The following is a 17,628-nucleotide window of genomic DNA, read 5'->3' on the forward strand; positions in this document are numbered from 1 at the left end:
ATTGTACATACAAACGCTATTCGCCATCTTGTTATGTAATCTGCCAGACATACAATCTGTATTTGCGGTGATAACCTGTGGCAAGGAGGTAGATGAGAAAATGTTTTTCACACATACACATAGTCTTTCATACTTTCTGTTTTTAATTCATACATATTTTATATCTTCTAGCTTTTCATAATGTTTTTAGATTTTTATTTTTACTCTGAAGTATCCTCTTTGCTTTTTAAGGACTGTCCCCCATCGTCCTTATGCTGGTCTGTGACAGTAATAAAAATTTGATTTGATAGACTCTCATGGGGAGAGGTAGTTGAAAAGGATTAAGGAGCTGGCAGGAAATGAATAATGTTGAAGGAGGAGGAGGAGGAGGAGGAGGAGGAGGAGGAGGAGGAGGAGGAGGAGGAGGAGGAGGATAAATGGCTACCAAGCAAATATGGAATAAGGCAGTTCAAACTGCTGAAGTTACAAGGATTCCAGAGTGATTCAAGGTCACTGAAATGAGGGAGGATGTAGTGAGGAATCTGTTTTCCCAGTGCAGATGCCTGGAGGGAGAAGAGAATCTGAAGAGGAAAAAGATCAAGATTGCATGAAGGGCAAAAGTTGCCAGGTAAGTTAAACTGAAGCCCTTGAGTTGAGTAACTCTTTGAGGAGTTAGTAAGAGCTACATGCTAAATTACAGCTTAGGATAGGCACACTGTCATTTTATCAGAGGCAGTCCTGTTGCTAGCAGAAGGATAATTTCTGAACTGCAGAGCAGTTAGGTCATAAAGAGATTTGCTATGTGCTACCCTCTTTGAAAGCAGACCCAGAAAGTGTAAAGGGGGATCTTGATCTGTTTGTGTCCAATAGCTGAATGCCGCATGCATTGTTATCTGGCTAAAACGTGGTCTGGTTCACAAGAAGATATTGCAGGCTGTCTTCTGTCTGATCAATCTTTAGACTCATTACAAGCCCTTTAGAACTTTTGCTAAGAATATTATTATAGTATTATTCAGCAATTCATGTTTATTTACATCACATATATACTTGACCTGCTGTAAGAATGTTTTCCTTCTGTAACATTTGCTCATTGAAAGCTTTCTTTTTAAAGATTTATTTGCGTTCACCCACAGAAAGACTATAACAAATATATATGGTGCTGATATATTGGAAGCACTTTCTGTTTTGCTGTTTAACAGTTGCAATCTTTCCATTCCAGTTACGTGTGACAGATGAAGGATATATTTGATTCTTATGCTCAACCTCATTCATGCAGAAAATAAGGGCCCTTTTGTTTCCTAAAATGAAGCAGGTCGCTCTAAGCAACATTCTCTCCTGACTGATACACTTGTGATTTCTGAGCTTTGTTGGCTGATGTGACATTTCTTGAAAGGCAGAACAGAAATGTTTAAAACAAAATAAATAAATAATGGGAGACGGGAAGAGCAAGACCGATGGGGGGGAAAATCCAGTTTCTCTGAAATAGATTTCTGTAGCCTCACTCCTGGTTGATGTTAAATGACCTTTGACCTGTCACAGTGAAATGCATGAATAACAGAATGTGACTAAATGGATGAGGATCAACATTTCATATCTAAACTTTCCTTTCGCATACTCATTTCCCATTTTCTATTCCCAACTGCAAGGAAGGATGTATCAGGAAAACGTCCTACTGTTAATTGTAATGATGTTCATGATTATTAGATCAACTTAACCCAGTCAAAAATGATTTAATATCTCATTAATTAATCTTATTTTTCTTGAGTCAAGAGAAAGACTTAGCCATATAGCAAGCATGTGTCAGTAATATTTAAAATTTAAAATGTGGGATATGGGACCAGAATCTCACAATATGAAATTGCTTAGCCTAAAGAATATGCAAACTTCCTTAAAGTGCCATTAACATAAACATCTTGGAAAATGAATATATTTGCAAAAACAAAAAAGGGAGGGTTAAAAGGATTTTTATTTTGTTTTAGTTTTGCTTTGTTTTGTTTAAATGTTGACTTAGACATCTTAGGTATCATAATGCTACTGATGATGTGGTTTTTTTCATGCTCTATAATTATTGTTTTTCTTGAGTGGAACAAGAATTGTAAAAAATTGTGAAAGATTTGTTTTAAGCATTGTGTAGCACTGGGGTTTTCCATTTAGTCACATTAACATATATAACCTTTGGGGAGTGCTTAGGACAAGCAAGGGCTTTTTAATCATAATGCTGGGAATTAAAACACTCTTTGTAGAGCACTGAAGTGCTTCTGCTAAGCAATTGCTCAAATTGAAGGAAAGTGCCAGATCAGGAAAATGTTTTAAAATCATTTGTCAGATTAAAACATCTAACTTGGGTATTGTGCTGCTTTCTTGACCATTGCTTCATTTCAATGAACTTTCTCTGGCCACCATTTCCACTGCTGCCACATCATCTCAACTGCATGCTGGTGTAAAGGCTGAGAAACTTGAAGTCCTGATCATAGGAGATGCTATAACTGAGAACTAGGTGTGAAGGCATCCATCTGTGGAAACATCTGGTTAAGTAAAGGAAAGGCACGGGGACTACTGAGGAGGGAACAGTCCCTGAAAGGAAAAGGCAAGCACTAGTTGATCACTCCACATAGGAGCCAGCCAGTAAGGCTTCCCTTCCTTCCATGGATTGGAAGAAGCAAGGGAACAAATAGGTCTTGTAGTAGCCACAATTCAGACCAAACACCAGGCCAGACCCATTTCAACCCACTGCAACTAGCCTGTAATTTCTGACCTTGGGTTAAGAAATAGCTGGGAACAGCATGGGAGACCAGCAGCTTCGGCTGCAGTGTGGAATTCCCATTAAGAATTAAATTAAATTAAAATAAAATGAAATAAAAATCCATGATCACAGAAAGGGATAATTATTGCACCCCAAATATACTTAGTATTGCCTTTCCCATCTCCAGCTCTACAGTTTTTACCAGTGTTAAAGTTTAAATGTCTGTTCTGTTTGACTATGCGTTTTTAATATATTTTGTATACTGAACATATAAAAATGTGTTACATATATTTTAAGAATAAATGAATGAAACTAGGGCTGATGAAGGAAAAACCCACTAAATTAATGTATTAAATTAATTCATGGATATAGATGCATGGATGTGTTTGTGTGTATGTGTGTCTGTACAGACAAGTATGGAGAGAGAAAGAGAAAATGATTAAAGAATTGACTTAATAAAGAGTTTAATGTCAGTTTGGTGGCAATTCCTTAGCATTTCCATTGGCATTCCAATGTTTGGTTGTATCACTTCTTAGTTGTAAATGCAGAATGGACACCAGTTTGATTACAGAAAGGTTTTTGTTCAGAATGCTCCTGAACTGGAAATGTATTTGGAATCAACTGGTAGTTGTCCATTTTGTAGCTTGCTTATTCATTCATTCATTCATTTAAATTTATATGGCCACTCATCTCAAACAAGTGACTCTGGGCAGCGAACTATCATAAAATTAATTAAAACCAATTACAAACACAATACAAAAAAAGTAAATATATACAGCAGCCGAGAAAATTTATAATCCATAGATGTTAACATAACCAGGAAACGGGGCCCTTCACACACTTGAGACCCCAGGCCTGAGCACATATCCAGGTCTTCAAGGCCTTATGAAATGCCAGCAGGGTCAGGGCCATTCTAATCTCTGGAGGGAGAATGTTCCAGAGGACAGGGACTACAGCAGAGAAGGCATGTCTCTTGGTCCCAGTTGACATGCCTTGGTTGATGGGACCCGGAGCATACCCATCCTGCCGGACCTGACTGCATGGGTAGAAACAACTGGGAGAAGACAGTCCCTCAGGTAACCTAGTCCCAAGCCATGAAGGGTTTTAAAGGTGACAACTAGCACCTTGAATTGCATCTGGAAACACACTGGCAACCAGTGCAGTGGTGTTACATGTGTCAAATATCCGACACCATGTACTAGCCACACATCTGTGTGCATTCTGCATCAATTGAAGCTTTTGAATGCTCTTAAGGGCAGCCCCATGTACAGTGCATTGCAGTAATCCAGATGGGAAGTGACAAGGGCATGAGTGACTGTGAGCGGAGCCTCCTGGTCCAGGAATGGGTGCAGCTAGCACACAACCCGAAGGTATGCAAAGGCCCTCTTAGCCGCAGCTGCCACCAGCTCTTCCAGCAGGAGCCGTGAATCCAAGAAGACCCCCAGATTGTACACTGAGTTCATCTGGGGCAGTATCACCTCATCCAGGACCAAAGGTAGAAAAACCTTGTCACCGGAAGGCCCAAACACCCAAAGCCACTCAGTCTTGCTTGAGTTGAACTGAAGCCCATTGTGCCCCATCCAGGCCCTACAGCCTCCAGGCACTGGAACAGGATATCCACGGCATCACTCAGGTAGTCCAGGATGGAGATACAAAGCTGGGTATCATCAGCATACTGATGGTGCCTCATCCAGCGGCCTCACATAGATGTTCAATAAGAGGAGAGAGAGGACCAAGCCCCGCAGCACCCCAGAGAGTAGGGGCCACAGGCTGGACCTCTCCCCTCCATCAACACCAACTGTAATTGAGCCTGAAAGAAGAAGGAGAACCAGCACAACACAGTGCCACAGAATCCACAGAAACTCCCCCACCTTCTCTCAGTCTAAATCTCCACACCACCATCCTGCTGCAACATACTAAAAACCAACTATCATCGGCACCTGCTCCACAAACACTCCCAACCTCGGCCCCATCTTAAGGGGAAAAAAAAAAAACACCAAAACAAGGGCTTAGCTGAAATAAATCCTTCTTTGACTGTACTCCCTGATGGGTAGTGGTGTTTCATAAATAGTTGTGATGAACAGCAGGCAGGCAAAGAGATCTACAAGGCTACGGCCACAATTAACAGTGTTATGGATGAGAAGCTATCATGTGAATTAGATTGCTGTTCTAAATAAATAAAGTGGTTTATCTATTTAGATAAAGGGGATCATATTTAATAGGCTTCTACATTTGGTTTGTAAATCTGCCATTCTTTTCCTTTGATTTTTTTCTGTGTCTGTCTGTCTGTCTGTATGTGGATAGATAGATAGTTCCACTTTTGTTTCTTTTACGTAACACACTAATTCCTTTTTATTTGCTAGGATCATTCTAGACTCACTCTCTCTACTCTCTTCCTCTAAAATGGCCTAAGAATATTTAAACAATATATTACAGTGATACAGTGTCTAATTAAACTGAGGAATTCTGTCTTAATGGTTCAGAAGCCTTGAGTCTTGCTGGAGGATTATGGGCTCCATCATCCTTTACAATAGGGAAAAACAATGTTTGTAGCTGACAGCAACACAATTATAACTTGGAAAAGGAAAGGCTGGAATTTTCAACTCCCCTTCCCTTCCCTTCCCTTCCCTTCCCTTCCCCTGAATGTGAAGTGTTTTTGTTTTTGTTTTAAGTTTTTAAAATACATGTGTTAAGGGCCTTGGAGGTAAATTATCTTACTATCTTAACCAAAAACCACAGAAAATGTTGGCAACTTGCTCCCAGGCCTCCAAAAAAGTGTCAGGAGATACATGTGGCCCATGAGTCATCAATTTTGTGGTTTATAGCCAGCCACTCTCCCTTTCCTTTCAATTAGGCACCCCATTCATTGAACAAAGAATTTAGCCTAAGTGGCATGGCTTCTCCAGAATTTCAAACAACCGTGAAACTTACCAGTTCAGAATAAATGGTATTGGGAGCAAAATATAATTTTGCTGAGCATCTTTGATGATAAAGAAGTTTAAGTCTAGAAAATAATCTACTGTTTCACTTTGAGGAGTTAACTTCACTATAAAGAGTAGAAAAAGGGGAGGGATTTAATTCACTTATTCTGAGGCTGTCTTTTAGAACTACACTTTTTGTTCCAGGAAGACAAGACCTATCACACAGAAAAGTAAATCGAGGCAAGCAACTTTAAGCTCTTGTGAGAGATGGAGGGAATCCAAATAAATCCACACAGCAGAACAAAATCTTTTGGACTCACATTTTCTATTCCAGCACTGCACATCTCATTGCAGAAGAAATTAAACTCAGGCAAGCAACTTTACAATCCTGTGTGTAAAAGTGTGTAGACATAGCAAAAGGGCATGTTCTGAGCTTTTTAACTCAGAAAAATTAGAGGAAATGATTTTCTCACACATCACTCCCATTAGAAGACAGCAAACCCTACTCTCCCTGCTTCTCAATCAGCAAGAGGACCCCGATACCTATGTCAAGTCTCCTCTGAGTCAAGCATAATTCCTTGCAACTTCACGGAGATGCCTGAGTTCTTGGCAATGAACCAGAAGTGGTTTGCCATTTCTTTTTCCTCTTTTAATTTCCAGTCTAGCCAAGAGTGTTGGTACTACCCATTGGTCACCCATCCAGCTCTTAACCAGGCCCAACTCTGCTAACTTCAGAGATGTCAGCCAGATGCTGCTCCTACTGAGAGAGATGACCAAGTACATCTCATTTATTACTCTGCCATTCAAGACAAATGTTGGAATGCAGTTCTGGCTGAAATCAAGCTATCTTTCTAGGCAATATGCCAATGTGTCATTAAAAATAAATTAAGGAAGGAAGTCATCATTTAAATCAAAACACCTTTCACTGTTGAGTAGAAGAGGAAAGAAATCATCTTTGCATCCTGAATATTGGCAACCTGTCCTTGGTGCACGTAGGGCTGCAAAAAACTTGCTCTTTGCAAAGCTTTAGTCTGCATTGTTTAATTTCTTTAATGGATCATCTTTCTGATCCCCTCCCCTCCAGTAATTGTACTCTTGAATGTTAATGTCTCTTTACTCAGAGATAAAAGTAAGACTTTCTCACCATTTAACAAAGAAGTGAAGAATATTTTGCTTCATCTTTTTTATATTCAGTAATAGAATTAGCTGACTTAATCTTGGCTGGTAATTCTATTTCATCTGTTTCTATGAGAAAGGGGAAAAAAATCAGGATGCTACTGTATAATTCAATCCAATACAGCATGGCTGATGATTGTGCTTACTTATGTCACTCAACTGATACATGTAAAAGCTGTATCAGTTGAGTGTACATGTAAAAACTGTATCAGTTCTGATTGATTCTGGGAGCCTGCCATTCATATGTGTCTCACAATGAGACAGAGTGGTCCACCCTGGCATCTTTGCCAAAGTCACTTATTTTGGCAACACAACACTATGAGTGAATGGAAATGCCAGGAGCATTTGCAGAGATTTTGGAGATACTGTAAACCAGAGTTTTTCAAATGTGGCAACTTTAAGATATGTGGACTTCAACTCCCAGAATCCCCCAGCCAGCATGAATTCTGGGAGTTGAAGTCTACACATCCTAAAATTGCCAAGTTTGAAAAATACTGCTGTAAACTATGGAACTATGGATGGTTGCTAACTGTAGGTCAAACTGACTATTTAGAGATGGGTGTGAAACTTTTTTATTTAAGTGACTGGAAAAAACTATGAAATGGTTTACATCTGGACCTAGCAGACTTAGGACTGACTAGCACAGAAAAAACAGTAAGTTTAAAATAATGTTTATGCTGGGTTTTGAACCAGCAATCTTCTATATAATATATTTCAACACTGAGTTAAAGAGAAGTTCTAGAAGAAATTAGAGATCAGGGCAACTATTGACTCAGGTGAAGAAACATTTCTTCTTCTGCAGAATAGCCAGTGAACTGCTGGGGTTAGCCTATTAGAGTGCTCCAGCCAAACCAGAGAGGATCACATTAGACAATATAAAGGAAAAACAGTAGTTTAAAACTGCAACAGGAAAATACACCTGGGGGTTGCTTTCACAGTGAGCAGAGGGTGAAAACAGGGAGACACTGTCTGTTTCTGCACTGGGAAATGCCTCTTCTTGTACAACCACTGAGTCTCACTTGAGCAGCTGTGCTCCATGGACTTGAACTTGCCTCTCCCTGATTCTAGTCCAATAACTTAATCATTGCAGCACACCACACTGTAACCTTCAAAACTCAGTCAGAGCAAAATACAAAATCAATTATGTATTATGAAATACAGTAACACTGTGTGTGCTTGTTACCACCATTTATCTGTTGCTGGAGAGGGAAGGTTGGCAGATACAGTTAACATGTCATAAGCTCTGGGCATATGAACACTTGAGCTGGAAGAGATGGCTTTGTACCTCTTCGTCCTATTTCCCAGTCTTCTGGATTCTTTGAAAGTGGTAGCTCTTTTCATGACCGTGCACGAGATGGCTTGAGTGGAAAGTTCTAGGTCTGATAAATGTATATTTTGTTCAAAATCTTCACAAACTGTTTTTCCAAGGTTCCCAATCTTATTAAGATGTATATAACCCTACCCGGAATGCTTGAGGGAATACTTTAGTCCAGAGAAGAGAAGTTTAAATTGGGACCTAAAAGGGTCTTCACATTTAAAAACTTATCAAAGAAAAGATGGAGATTTTTTTTAATGCTGCTTCAGAAGGCAGATTTCATATAAACATTCAGAGAAACTTCCTAATGATGGGAACTATTTTAATATACAAGAAATTATTTCTGGAGTTTGTAGGCTACATGAGTGCATTCTAGATAGATGTAGATGTAGATATATATTGAAGTGCCACAGTTAAGTGTCCTGTTGTTCTTATGAAAACTTTTCTTTAAACAAATGTACATGCACAACAATGGTTGACTGTAATGAATTACAGCCTTAATTTATTTATTTATTATTTATTTATTTACCATATTTATATAGCTGCCCATCTCACACAAGGTGACTCTGGGCAGCGTACAACAATAAAAAAAATACATAAATACATAAAAACAACTACATATAAAAAGCAGTAAAAATACACAAAACAGGAAGGGATAACATTAATAAGGGACCATCATAAAATCTCCCTGGTCCCCTGGGAACCCCAGGCCTGATCACATAGCCAGGTCTTAAGGGACTTATGGAATGTTAAGAGGGATGGGGCTAATCTCACTTCTGGGGGGAGAAGATTCCACAAGGCAGGTGCCACAGCAGAGAAGGCCCACCTCCTGGGACCCACCAAATATAATTCTGTGGCAGACGGGATCTGCAGCATGGCTTCTCTGCCAGATCTGATGGGATGGGCAGATGCAATTGGGAAGAGGCGATCCCTCAGGTAACCTGGCCCCATGCCATGAAGGGCTTTAAAGGTCAAAACCAGCACCTTGAATTGGAGCCAGCAGCAAACTGGCAACCAGTGCAGCTTGTGAAGAAGAGGTGTAACATGTACCACCCTAGGGGCACACATAACTGCCCACGCCACTGCATTTTACACCAGTTGAAGCTTCTGGATACTCTTCAAGGGCAGCCCCATGTAGAGCGCATTACAGAAATCCAAACGGGAGGTGACCAGGGCATGAGTGCCAGTGATTAGGTCCCTCTGATCTAGGAATGGACACAACTGGTGCACAACACGAACTTGTGCAAAGGCCCTCCTAGCCACAATGGAGTCATGAGTCCAGGAGGACCCCCAGATTGCATGCAGGGTCTGTCTGGGGCAGTGCGACCCCATCCAGTACCAAAGGTGGCATAACTTTAGCACCAGAAGGCTCCAGAACCCACAGCCACTCAGTCTTGCCAGGGTTCAGTTGAAGCCTGCTGTTCCCCATCCAGACCCTCACAGCCTCCACGCACCAGGATAAGACATTGCTTAATTTGCCAGGGGCAGAGATGTATAATTGGATATCATCAGCATTCTGATGATACCTGACCCCATGGTGACAGATGAGTTCATCCAGTGGCCTCATGTAGATGCTGAATAGGAGGGGTAGAGCACCGAACCCTGTGGCACCCCACATAGCAGGGGCCAAGGGCGGGATCTCTCCTCCCCAACCACCACCAGCTGGAATCAGCCCTGGAGGAAGGAGGTGAACCAGCACAACACAGTGCCGCCCACCCCCAATCCTCTGAGCTGATCCAGAAGGATACCACAGTTGATGGTATCGAAAGCCACTGAGGGGTCAAGTAGGGCAGGAATGGATGCACAACCCCACGTTATTGATATATGCATGTCTGTAAATATACATTTTGTATGTTTGTATGTTTTGGTTTTTGTTTTTCCCAACAGTTTTTTCTTCTTTTTTAAAATGTTGTGTATTCATTTTTATTTTCTTTGTTTTTTTTTAATTCAGTTAATAAAAAACTATTAAAAACTAAATGTGCATGCACAATTCTTTGTGAGAGGAAAAACACTTTGAATATGCTTTGAACAATTAAAAAGATCAAAGTTGGATTCTGAATTACTTGTCTCAGCTTTGCTTGCAGTCAGCAGCTATGTTCTTATCAGGCAAAACACAATTAGATTTGGAAAAAATCAGAGAAGCAGAAGAGATGCTGATCACCAGGCTTCTAAAATATGTCTACCATTCACAGGAAAACCTCACAGTGCTTCATGGTTCAAAATCAGAACAGAATAATAGGAATGGTAGACAGATTTTGTCAACAAATTAACAGAGTGTTTTGCAGACATAAGGGAAGAGAAATAGACTGATGGAGAATACTTAGCTTCTTTTCACCCTAATACTGGGAAGCTCTTAACTAACAAGGGCAGCCAAGAATTCTTTATAACCACATTTAACTAAAAGTTTAGGAAAGATATGGATGCCTACAGTGTGAAGGTTTACGTGTCTGTTATAATGGTAACAAATGGATATAATTGCATGCTAATTGTTATGTTATGTTATCCCATAAATAACACTGAGAAGTACTTTTAATCTTGCTTTCTCACTCTGCATGTTCCAGATTCTGGAAATTTGGATCACATGCAATAGCACAGGATGACTTCTAGAAGCTTATCAATCTGGCAAAAACAAAGTCCAAAACAGTGCAGTTTGGGGTGGAAAAGAGCCAAAACATTTGAGTACTGGATGTGATCTATTGGAAAAAAACATGTATATTTTTCTTTGGTTATTTACACTTCTTCCCCACCCCCACCCACCACCAAAAAGCAAACCCACACCTCCTTAAGACTGATTTCAGCTATGCCCTTAAAAAAAAAAACCTTTCTATTTATGGCCAAACACCCCATTTCATAGGGAAAAGAATTGTGGAAGGATCTGATTGAAATATTGGACAAGTAGCCTTAGGAAGGGGAAATAATGACTTATTTCATCTGGTTTTGTTACTTAAGAGACAGCTGCCCTATTCCTTGTGAGTTCTGGAGAGGAAATCATGAAAGAATATGGAGCGAGGAGTACCCAGCTCCTAGCAAGCAAGAAGGCATGTGATGGGCATCTTCTACTTGTCCAGGCACTCTGCCCTTTCACTCCTGTAGACAATTCCAAGGAAGGCATTGGTCAGTGGCTAAGGGGGACAGGAGAATAGAGCAATATATGTCACTGAGGATATAGTTGAGAGAAGAGTCAGAATATGTTAACTATGTATAACCAAATTAATTAATGAACCATTGTTGTTGTGGGGAAAGTAGGAGTATTAGTTACATCCACTGGCTTGAGTTATATATAAAAAAGGTGGGATAAAAATATCACCATCATCTTCATATGCCATGGTACTGTGAAAATGTATAGCTTTATGCCATGCATCAGTATAAATGGACATGTATGAGAAATGGAACGTGTGAAACTGGACTCAGAGTAGGCCAAAAAAGCAAAAAGATATGCTCATAAAATTTCAGCTACTAAAGAATGTGGAAAAGGATCAGAATTAGGAGTTTAAAGAAGACACAACACATTCCTTAAACAACAGGTGGTTCCCATAGGAACTGGATGAGGCAGTGGCACTCTGATGGAAAAGCAGCAGGATGTATGAGGTAGGATTGGCTAAGTTTTGATGGACTGAGCAAGTCTTGTTGAAGGAACAAGTTAGGAGAAAAGGAGCTCTCTGTGGGTGCCCCACTTCATTTTTTCTAGAACTCAAACCATATGCATTTGTAGAGGAATATATATGAGAAGAACTTTTGGTTCAAAAAGTGAACAATAAACTTGCATATGTAAACTTGTAATTATTTCTGTATGACTGAGTGGTTAAAAAAGAACAAATAGCACTGGAAGTGCTTTATAACCCAAAATGTGACAAGCTGGCTGTCCGTCATGGCCAGGCCCATACAGGTGGCCCTCCTTTCCTCAGGTGAAATGAAAAATATAGTGCCATCGGATGATGTCCACAGTCAGATGCCTCTATACTCCTGTGGAGAATGTCCTGATAACCAATACAGTGTCATCTCTAAGAGGTCAAAAGTCATCCTTGATATTTCTGGCCCTTGTTCAGCCTCACAACAGCTGTTGCATTTTCTGGGAAGGCACACCCTCTGTTTCCTGGTGTTCAAGGAATGATAATCTCTTAGGCTTGTTTAGTGAAGGGTCTGTAACAGTGAAAGCAAAATGTCCTCTTTCTTCTCTCCTCTCACCAGTTTTTCCTTTCTCTTCTACATATCCACAAAGATTACATTACACCACCCAGATGATGGCTAGATGGGTTTGGCTTCATGCTATAAGGGTAGAACAGATTAAAAATCTGACATCTTTCCCTAATTTGAGTAAAAATGGGAGGTCTCTGCAAAATTTTACAATTTCATCAGAATACCTAACAAAACCATGCATGTACAAAAGAGGCAGAGCTTTTATTATGATGCCATGACCCCACATTTAGTCATTTGCCTACACATATAGCCCCACCTTGTTTCCTTGTAGATGCTCATGGGAAAGGGACCAAAAAAAAAAAAAAATGCCAAAAGGTCAACTGATTGGCATAAATGGCATTGAACATGAAGCACATATTCCATCCTCTGAAAGCATCTAAGAATTAGATGGAACAAAAGTAGAAATGTCAGTAAAAAAGCTGCAAGCATGTGAATTACAGTGGAAGATATATTTTGTATTATCACACAGATGAGATGCACTTTTAATAACTGATTACATCACTGGTTCAGACAACATGCTAAGAGTAGAGCTGGAAGTTATCCAGTGTACCAGTACATTAAGTATGTCATGACTTTTGAGCATTGTGCAATGTGTTGTATCTGTGTTTGGTTCCCATATTCAGTGAAATAGTATTATGTGTTTGTGTATGTACACATAAAATTATGTGTTGTGTGTACATAAGTCTATATTTGACTCTGTATAGTGCTTGTAGTGCAATTTTATTGTACTGTAGTGTGTTGTGCTAATGAAGAGTCACTTCAAACACTGGTGAATTTTTTTTATTATTTTTGTTCTTGTCCTTCATATATTTCAATTAGCAATAATTGCATCTAGGATTAATCTTATTAGCTATAATACTGCATTGAACAAAGCTTTTGTTGATACGTGTGTGTGTGTGTGTGTGTGTGTGATATTTATGGTATGTGAATAGAAGAGAGAGAGAGAAAGTATATGATATATATTAAAGTATGTATGTATAAATAAATATATTATGTGAGATATACAAACACATTATATAGATATACAGATTTCATAATGTGCTTTCTTCTTGCTCTCTGTCTCAAGAAAATGTTTACAGGTACTCCCTGACTTATGTAATCATTCCATTCTAATAAAAAAAAATGTATAACGTCATTTAAAAAAAAATCAGAAATGAAACTTACAACCTTCTTGAGAAATGATTGGGTAAAGGATGGTGTAGAGGAAGGAAGGAATGACCTTGAGGGACAGGAGACTTGCAAGATTCTGTTACTATAACTTTAAAATAAAAGTAGTATTGGCCTGCATGACTTTGGTTTCCTAGTCTGATCTACCTTGAAGGGTTGACAGGTTGGTAGAGGAAGCCTCTGCATTATGGTCTCCTTGTAAGAGATGTTGGTCAATCTAACGTCTCATTCTGTAGTATTCATTCATAAACCACATGCCCCTTGAACACTCTAGATGTTGCTTATGGAAATATAATTAGTTTGATTTATGGTTCCTTAACAAATAAGTAAATGAATTTGCATTAAATCAGGTTTATGCAAATCAGGTTTTATGGAAGCTAGGGAATGTCTGTATACCTGACTTTTATTAGTCAGTCTCAACTCTTACTGCTTTTATAGACATGTCCATATTATTTTTGGTAACAATATGGAACTACTTTGCAACTGCCTTCCTCCAGAATGTTTTTTTTTTTTTTTTAAATCCAACCCTAACATAAATCCCTGGCTTTCCTGATCCTGCTTAGCTTTTTTTGATGCATCTACGGTGATGGTCAGAGGATGTAGCTGTGCTAAAGGCAGATTGCTACATATTATTGAATTGTTGTAGAGTTGTACTTCATGACTACTTGCAGATAGGCTCAGAGGAAATGGGTGGTCTAAATAAGCCTGGCTCAGTCAGAGTTTAACACTGCGAAGCATCACAGGAAACTTACATAGCACAAGGGAATAAATTTCAAAATTCAAACACAAATTCCTTCTTAGACTTCTTACCCCTGAAGCATCTGTTCTTCTACTTTAGTTTTCGTGGACTCCCCTTTTTCCTAGAAATTCCAAACCTTACTCTGAGGCTTTGGGAAAGGTCTCTTCTTTTATCAGCCTCCATCTAACAACTTCTGCCTTGGTCTTAAATTATGAAATATTCTTTCTTCCAAAATATAATGGAGGATCTATCTCTGCACAGAACATCTCTCTCTCTCTCTCTCTCTCTCTCTCTCTCTCTCTCTCTCTCTCTCATGAAGTTGCAGATTCTATACCTGCATTTGTCTGGCAGTAGGTAGGAAAGCTTACAGCCTGACATTTACAACAGAAACTCATTGTCAGATAATTTTGACCTGGTATTTTGTTCCTGAGTTAAAATTGAATTTCTGCCTGTACGGTTACAAGTCTCCATACCAATATTGACCTGAAGACCAATCCAAATTGTGGGTGCAGAGACTGACTTGCAAATGAATTATAACCTTTATAAATTCTGTGGCACATGGAATGAGATCTTATTTTTCCATGAGCTGGCTTTTATAACATGAGAACAAATTGGTATTTTTTTGGTATTGGAAATGTATTATTTGTTTCTGTCTGAAACATCATTTATTATGTATCTATGTGTTTGTAATTTTCCATATATCTTGAATTAAAGGATAGTTCATTTTTTTCATGAGACTAAGATTACCTTGTATCTGAGAACCTCAATTACATTGCATATTTGGGCTTTTCATTGCGGTATTTGGTTGTCTTTATTACATGACAGTTGGTTTTTTCCTGTTTCCATTAGGTTCAGTAGGATCTTAATTAAATGCAGATTTTAATTCAGTGTGTGCTTAAAAGGTGTTTTTTTTTTTCCTAGTTCCATTTCTGCAAATTCCCCTTCCAGTTAATGATAAATTCAAATGCAAAGGCTAACTCATTAACAAGGTATCCAACACTTTCTCACAGCAATTCTATTCTGTGAATGTATCAGCAATTGGTACGGCAGGAGATGTTAATAAATTATATGCCTGCTGTCATTTCCTAATTCTTCCCTTCAATCATAAAGTTAACTAAATAACTACTATAAGCATCATGTTAGTACATGACGACGACCACAAGCTATGAGCACTGCTGTAGAAAGGCCAGCTGAGAGTAAGGGCATAATTTGAATATGAAACTTAAGTAGAAGTAAGGAGGCTTTATGTGGGTCATCTCTTTCAGGCACTGTGATAGCAACACACACACACACACACACACACACTATTAGCTGGTTAGTACCAGAAGCAATCTAATGTGAAGGCAAAAGGCCAGCTGGCTAACAAATCAAAAGTTTAAAAACCTAAATGGATAGCCTGGTGGCTTCTTTCAGGGCACAGACCACTGAGACTAAGAAAGATGTGTAGATATTAGCACTTTATTGTAAGCATTAGCTCATAATCATCTGTTTCTAATCACCTGATTCATAGGGCTTGGAGGATTGATTGATTGATTTGTTTATTTGGCTAGTGATTTAGTGGTAGTAGCATCTAGCTTCAGTGGTTGTAGTTCCTTCTTTTAATTAGTAGTTCTGGTGACTTAGGAAATGGAAAATTAAACTGTTTCTACACTTCAGCAATACCTAATTCAAAGGACCTGAGATTTCATTAAATGCAGTGGACTGTCATGGCCTTCTTCACTGGCTCTTCATCCAAGAAATGGGAGAAGGACAAGATAAAGTCCAGATAAAATACTATTGAGCTAACCAGGTCATAGCACTGGAGGCAAGACAGAACCAAGGCTCACAGTTCCAGACATTGCAGCAATGAATTTTGACTCCAATTCAGCTACAGAACTGAGAAACGAAAGTGCTAGGTTGCTTGTGACTATTGATTATTGAAAGTAATGGTCTATCTGATCATATTTTCTGAATAGCTCACTTCCTGCAACTAACTATGATCAATACCAGCTATACTTGGATGCAGCCCAGCAATTTACAGTATTTCAAATTCTGCCTGAATGTCTGATAGCATTCAAATGCTTAAACAACGTATTGTTGTCTGTCTGTGTGGTAAGCTGTGCAGCACTTTAAATTCAAGGCTAAATGGTACTTCAGAATGTGGGGGGAGGGCACATGTAGCCCATGTCTGCAGCTCCTTACACTAAGTGCCTCTTTTCCTGGAATTGTGATGCACTTGTGGAGGGCAGACATATGATCTCAGGCGAAGATGCAGCTGCTATAAAGAGCTGCAGACAGGTGTTATATGAATGCCCCAAAATACCTTTTTACCTTTTTGAATCTGAAACATTGCAGAGCTCTTTTATGTATTCCCTACCTCTTGAATAATGTCCTACTGCTCTACACTTTGGATCTTGCCTGATAATACAGAGCTTTGTATTATGAGAGAAGAAGCATCACCAGCACTGTTTAATTTTCATGAGAATCATCGTGAATCAAATGTGGAAAATCATCAAGAAGAAGCATTAAGATACACTGGCTAGTGAAACATGAAGGAATCTGGGTAGAAAAATCTGACAGCTCTTTGATAGAAAACAACCTTACTATATCTCTGACCCAAGTTATCTAGTGACGTGTATTAGCAAAAACATCATGGTCAGGAAAAGTCATAAATATATGGTGTCAAAGTTACATTCCTTATGCGATTAGATAACATATCTAAAAAAATGACAGAAAAGTTGTTAAAGGAGGCACAACACAAATATTTCAGATATTGAGAGACTGATTTTATTTATGTCCATCTACAAGAGAAATACATACATTGATAAAGATGTTTGACACAAGATAATTTGATGATTTGGGAGAAAATATATTCTTTCAGGTTGTCTGCTCATAAATATCTGTCAAACGTGAGACATGAACTATTAAGTCTGTATAATATTAGGAAGGATATACTGTAAAAGGACAACCCATTTCTTCATGGTTCTGTCTAGTTTGGCCAGACCTATCAATTATTTACAAGCTGTGATGCAGAAATGCATTAATGATTTGATTAAGTGAATGCTCTGCCATGCCTGAACTAACTTTGAAATGTTTTGATATTGTTTTTATCTATTTAACTTGCAATAGGTTTGAGAATGGTTTAATACTGTATGTTTAAGAACCCATAGAGGCATATATCCCCAGGGAAGTTTGACAGTGTACTTCAGAAACATTAAGCATGCCTGGTAACTGCTAAGCTTTTGTGCCTTAACAAAAATATAAGGGGCTTTTTTGAATATGGCACAGCTGCTCAGAATATACATGAATCCTGAGCTGGACCTATACCTTTGCTTACAGTTGTACTGTGAGTGCGTCCTATAATGCTGACCTTGGGCTACTTGACCATTATCTTAACTCCTTGGGACAGTAT

Source organism: Python bivittatus, unplaced genomic scaffold (assembly GCF_059951505.1).
Source record: "Python bivittatus isolate LINGU-HERP-01145 unplaced genomic scaffold, Pbiv_v1 ctg000080_np1212, whole genome shotgun sequence".
Lineage (NCBI taxonomy): Eukaryota > Metazoa > Chordata > Lepidosauria > Squamata > Pythonidae > Python > Python bivittatus.